Below are 6,734 nucleotides of genomic sequence, written 5' to 3'. Positions count from 1 at the left end.
ATGTCTCCTTAAAGACTAAGGTGTGCCTGATACAAGCCATGATATTTTCAGTCACTTCATATGCATGTGAGAGCTGGACAATAAATAGGGAAGACCGAAGAAAAGTTGATGCTTTTGAGTTGTGGTGCTGGTGAAGAATGCTGAGAGTACCATCGACTGCTAAAAGAACTAAAAAAAATCTGTCCTGGAGGAAGTGCAGCCAGAATTCTCCTTGGAAGTGAGAATGGCCAGACTTCATCTCACCTACTTTGGTCATGTTATCAGAATGGGGTATTCCCTCAAGAAGGATGTCATGCTTGATAAAGTGGAGGGTCAACACAAGAGGGGAAGGCCCTCAATGAGATGGATTGACATGGTGGCTGCAATGATGGGCTCAAGTATAGCAAGGATTGTGGAGCTGGTGTGGGACAGGGCGGTGTTTCCTTCTTCTGTGCATAGGGTCGCTATGAGTTGGATATGACTCAATGGCACCTAACAACAACAACAACAACAACCACTTTATTTACACATCCACCTACTGAAGGACATCTTGGTTGCTTCCATTTTTGTCAAGATAAATAAAGCTACTCTAAACATTACTGAGCAGGTTTTAATTTGGACATTCATTTTCATCTCAATTAGGTAAATACCTGTAAGTGTGATTTCTGGATTATATGGTAAACCTATGTTAAGCCAACATACTGTCAGACTGTGTTCCAAGGTGACTATACAATTTTGCATTCTCACCAGCAATAGATGAGTTTCTGTTGCTCCAATCCTTGCCAGCATTTGGTGGTGTTAGCTTTTGATGTGGAGCATAATTTACTTAATTTTTTTTTGTTGTTCTTCTACCCCAGGTATATAGTAGAGCTGACAAGGGACAATGTTGTAGTCACTTCTTGGTCACAGCCAGCTACCCAGAGGGAGCAAGTAGTTGAACATGTAGGCTTGGGACCATAGTCTCAGGGGACATCAAGCTCAACTGGCATAACATACTACACAAATCATTGTTCCACCTCCTACTTTGGTAAATAGTGACTGGGATCTTAAAAGCTTGCAAGCAGCCATCTAGATGCAAAGATGGGTCTCTCCTTGTCCAGAGCAAAGAAGAATGAAGAAAACCAAAGATTCATGGAAACAATTAGTCCAAGGGACCAGTACACCATGCGATCCTCAGCCTATATGACTATGAGACCAGAAGAAGTAGATGGTGCCTGGCTACCACTGTCAACCACTTGGAGGTGGATCTATGTAGGAGATCCTAGATAGAGTGGGAGAACAATGTGGAACAAAACCCAAAATCATTTGGAAAAAAAAAAAAAGGGACCAGGTTTGCCGGTCTGATGGAGCCTGATGGAACCAATGAGACTATGACCCCTAACTGCCCTTCAGGTCTGGAATTGAACCCACTCCTGTGGCTTCTAGCCAAACAAAAGACAGGCATATGAGGTGAACATTTACACTAGGTAGATACACTCCTTGGAGAGAACGATCATGGAAGAATAGAAGGGCTGTGTATGCACAGGGATATAACTTAGGGAACAGGAGTGAATGGAGGGAAAGAAACAGGGAAGAGGTAACCATGGGGAGGAAGTGGGAGGGGAGCTGTTGCATTGTGGTAAACTGTAGTCCATGTCATGAGTGTATGTGAACTGCTGTATGGAAAGTGAATTTGGTCTGTAAACTTTCACCCAAATCACAATAAAATTTTTATTATTATTATTATTATTATAAAAGTATATATAACAAAACATTTGCCAATTCAATAATTTTTACATGTACACTTCAGTGACATGACTTATATTAATTTTGCTGTACAACCATCACTACTATTTTTTTTCCAAATTACTCCACCATGAATAACAGAAACTTAAGTCAGTCACAAAAGGACAAATATTGTATGGTTCCACTTATGAGATAAGCAAAAGCAGAGAGGTCAAAGCTTAGTGGTTACCAGGATGGAAGGGAGGAGGGAAAGGGAAGTCATTGCTTAAAAGCACCAAACTAAACCAAACCAGTTGCCATAATTCCTTTGCCAGCATCTAAGGCTGCTTAAGCTGACCCTGACAACCTCTGCGGCTAGCCATTAATAAATAAGTTAAAACACAACTTGAAATGTTCACACTATTTTTGGTGGGTTACAATTCCAGAAGATGGCAAACTTTTTCTGTAAAGAGCTAGATAGTAAATATTTCCAAGTCTGCCAGGGACCCAGTCTCTGTCACAATGACTCAACTCTTCAACTGCAGTGCCAAAGCACCATACACTAAAAATCAAACCCATTGTCATTGAATCATTTCCAACTCATGACAACTTTCTCTACTGTACAGTAGAACTGCATTCTGTAAGGCTTTCATGTCTGTAATCTTTTATGGAAACAGATGACCAAGACTTTCTTCTGCAGTGCTGCTGGGTGAGTTCCAACCACCAACTTTTAGGTTAGTAAAATCCAAACCCACTGCCATGGAGTCGGATCTGACTAATAGCGACCCCTCCTTGGGTTTCTGAGGTGGTATCACTACGGAAGTAGATAGCCCAACCTTTTTTCTGAGGAGTGGCTGGTGGATTTGAACTGCCAGCCTTCTGGTTAGCAGTCACATGCCTTAGACACAAATGCACAATGCATAAATGGATGAGAATGGTTGCATTCCAATAAAACTTTATTTATAAAAACAAGGGGTGGCACGTAGGCTGTATCCAATTTTGGAATCCTATAACCTAAAGGAATTAGAAGAAACCAAAGAGAATATTTCTGAAAAGAACAGCATTAAGACACAAGCAGCAAAAAGCAAAAAGTTAAACATAGAATTAGCATTAAAAAAAGAAAAGAAAAGAAAACAAACAAAGCAGTGCCGATGGAGTTGATTCTGACTGTTGGTGACTCCATGTGTGTCAGAGTAGAACCATGCTCTTTTGGGTTTTCAGTGGCTGATTTTTCAGAAGCAGATTGACAAGTCTTTCTTTTGAGGTATGTCTAGGTGGACTCGAACCTCCAAAGTTTCAGTTAGCTGCCAAGCACATTCATATTTGCACCATCCAGGGAATCCATGTTGTTGTTGTCAGGTGTCGTCAAGTTGGCTCTGACTCATAGTGACCCCATGTACAACTGAAAAAAGCACTGCCCGGTCCTGCACCAGCCTCACAATCTTTGCTGTACTTGAGCCCACTGTTACAGCCACTGTGTCAATCCATCTTGTTGAGGGTCTTCCCCTTTTTCACTGACCCTCTACCTTACCAAGCATGATATCCTTCTCCAGGGAATGGTGCCTTCTGACAACATGACCAAAGTAGGTGAGACCAAGTCTGGCCATTCTTGCTTCCAAGGAGCATTCCAGCTGCACTTTTTTCTAGAACAGACTTGTTCTTTCTTCTGGCAATCCATGGTGCTTATGCACATTTCATTGTCCTTTTTCTTCATGTCAAGAAAAAGCATGTTGCTGGTGTGCTAGATAAACCTTTGGAGGTAAATTAGCAGTGTGACTAATGTGGCCATTGCTATCAGTCACCTTCAGACAGGGCTGGTGGATGGAACAGGTAAGGTGGGGAGAACACCAGGCATCAGGAAGCAGTGGCAGACAGGGCTGGTGGCAGGATCAGGTAGGGGGAAGCCCAGGAAGTGAGCAGAGTGGTTGGAACAGCTAAGGGAGATGAACTTGTCTGTCAGTTTGTCATGCTGTGGTGGCTTGCATGTTGCTGTGAAGCTAGAGGCTTGCCAGCAGGGGTGCCCATGGTGGACCAGTTTCAGGGGAGTTTCCAGACTGAGACAGACTCAGAAGGAGGAGGTCATCCACTTCTCAAAGAATTGGCCAGTGAAAACCTTATGAATAGTAGTGAAATACTGTTTGATAGATTACTGGAAATATTTATGAACAGCCCTGAAATACTGTCTGATACAGTGTCAGAAGATGAGCCTCCCAGGTTGGAAGGCACTCAAAATATGACTGGGAAAGAGCTGTCTCCTTGGAGTAAAGCCTACCATAATGATATGGATAAAGTAGAGCTTTCAGGACCTCCATTTGCTGAAGTGGTATGACTCAGTATGAGAAGAAACAGCTGCAAACATCCATTAATAATCAGAACATGGAATGTATGAAGTACGAGTCTAGGAAAATTGGAACTTGTCAGAAATGAAATGGAATACATGAAGATTAATATCCTAGGCATTAGTTACCTGAAATGGACTGGTTTTGGCCATTTTGAATTGGACAATCATATGATCTACTATGCTGGGAATGACAAATTGAAGAGAAATGGTGCAGCATTCATCATCACAAAGAATGTTTCAAGATCCCTCCTGAAGTACAATGCTGTCAATGATGGAACAATATCCATATGCCTACAAGGAATGCCAATTAATATTACTATTATTCAAATTTATGCACCAACCACCAAAGCTAAAGATGAGGAAATTGAAGATTTTTACCAACTTCTGCAGTCTGTAATTGAGTAAACATGCGATCAAAATGTGCTGATTATCACTGGTAATTGGAATGCAAAAGTTGGAAACAAAGAAAACTCACTGGTAGTCGGAAAATTTTGTCTTGGAGATAGAAATAACATTGGAGATTGCATGATAGAATTTTGCTAGACCAATGACTTATTCGTTGCAAATACCTTTTTTTTTTTTTTTTTTCAAAAACACAATGGCTGCTATACATGTGGACTTTGCCAGATGCAGGACACAGGAATCAGATTGACTACATCTATGGCAAGAGTATATGGAGAAGCTCAATATCTTCAGCCAAAACAAGGCTAGGAGCTAATTGTGGAATAGACCATCAACTGCTCATATGCAAGTTCAAGTTCAAGTTCAAGTTGAAGACAATTAAAACAAGTCCACAAGAGCCAAAATATAACCTTGATTATATCCCTCTTGAATTTAGAGGCCATCTAAAGAATAGATTTCATTCATTGAACATCAATGACTGAAAACCAGAGGAATTGTCAGATGACATCAAGAACACCATCCATGAAGAAAGCAGAAGGTCATTAAAAAGACAGGGAAGGAAGAAAAGACCAAAATGAATGTCAGAAGAGACTCTGAAAATTGCCCTTGACCAAAGAGTAGCTAAAGCAAATGGAGGAAATGACATGATAAAAGAGCTGAACGGAAGATTTCAAAGAGCAGCTGGAGAAGACAAAGTCAATTATAATTAAATGTGCAAAGACCTGGAGTTAGAAAACCAAAAGGGAAGAACATACTTGGCATTTTTCAAGCTGAAAGAACTGAAGAAAAAATCCAAGCCTTGACTTGTAATATTGAAAGATTCTATGAGTAATATATTGAATGATGCAAGAAACATCAAAAGAAGATGGAAAAAATACAGAGTCACTATACCAAAAAAAAAAAAAAAAAAAAAACCTGGTCAATCTTTATCCATCTCAGGAGATGGCATAAGATCAAGAACCAATGGTACCGAAGGAAGAAGTCATAGCTACACTGAAGAAAGTGGTGAAGAACAAGGCTCCAGGAATTGACGGAATGCTCATTGAGGTGTTTCAACAAATGGATGCCACACTGGAGGTACTCAATCAGCTATGCCAAGAGATTTGGAAGGCAGCTACCTGGCCAACTGACTAGAAGAGATCCATATTTGTACCCATTCCAAAGAAAGGTGATCCCACAGAAGGTGGAAATTATCAAACAATATCATTAACATTGCACACAAGTAAAATCTTGCTGAAGATAATTTAAAAATGGTTGCAGCAGTATATTGACAGAGAACTTCTAGAAATGCAAGCTGGATTCAGAAGAGGACATGGACAAAGGATATCATTGCTGATGTCAGATGGATCTTGGCTAAAAGCAAAGAGTACCAGAAAGATGTTTACTTGTGTCTTATTGAGTATGCAAAAGTATTAGATTGTGTGGATCATAACAAGTTATAGATGGCATTGAGAAGAATGAGAATTCCAGAACACTTAATTGTGCTCATGAGGAACCTATATATAGACCAGGAGGCTGTTGTTCAAATAGAGCAAGGGGACACTGCATGGTTTAAAATCAAGAAGAGAGTGTATCAGGGTTGTGACCTTTCACCATACTTATTCAATCTGTATGCTGAGCAAATAATGAGAGAAGCTGGACCAAATGAAGAAGAACATGGATCAGGATTGGAGGAAGAATCATTAATAACCTGCGTTATGCAGACGACAGAACTCTGCTTGCTGAAAATGAGGCTGACTTGAGGCACTTACTGATGAAGATTAAAGACTACAGTCTGCAGTATGGATTACATCTCAAAATAAAGAAAACAAAAATCCTCATAATGGGACCAATAAGTAGCATCATGATAAATGGAGAAAAGATTGAATCTGTCAAAGACTTCATGTTATTTGGTTCTACAATCAACACCAATGGAAGCAGCAGTCAGGATATCAGACGTTGTATAGCATCGGGTAAATCTGCTGCAAAAGACCTCTTTCAAGTGCTGAAGAGCAAAGATGTTTCCTTGAAGACTGAGGTGTGTCTGACACAAGCTATAGTATTTTCAGTTGCCTCATATGCATGTGAAAGCTGGACAATGAAAAAGGAAGATTGAAGAAGAATCGATGCATTTGAGTTGTGGTGTTGGCAGAGAATTCTGAAAATACCGTGAGCTGCTAAAAGAACTAATGAATCTGTCCTGGAGTAGGTGCAGCCAGAATGTTCCTTGGAAGCAAGAATGGCCAGACTTCGTGTCACCTACTTTGGTCATGTTGTAAGAAGGGACCATTCCTTGGAGAAGGATATCATGCTTGGTAAAGTGGAGGGA

General features: G+C 40.4%; 1 non-coding gene across 1 annotated transcript; it reads left to right on the top strand.

Moving 5' to 3' along the window:
- The first annotated feature begins 3,368 nt into the window (after positions 1-3,368).
- LOC122151829 lies at positions 3,369-3,497 on the top strand. Its single transcript, XR_006164287.1, has one exon. It is a non-coding gene; the product is annotated as a small nucleolar RNA SNORA19 (small nucleolar RNA).
- The last annotated feature ends 3,237 nt before the right edge of the window (positions 3,498-6,734 follow it).

The sequence above is a fragment of the Orycteropus afer genome, unplaced genomic scaffold, assembly GCF_000298275.1.
Source record: "Orycteropus afer afer isolate SDZICR_OR568_19922 unplaced genomic scaffold, OryAfe1.0 scaffold00772, whole genome shotgun sequence".
Taxonomy (NCBI): Eukaryota; Metazoa; Chordata; class Mammalia; order Tubulidentata; family Orycteropodidae; genus Orycteropus; species Orycteropus afer.
The sequence above is the reverse complement of the archived record's forward strand: the minus strand, read 5'-3'. Positions and strand labels throughout refer to the sequence as shown.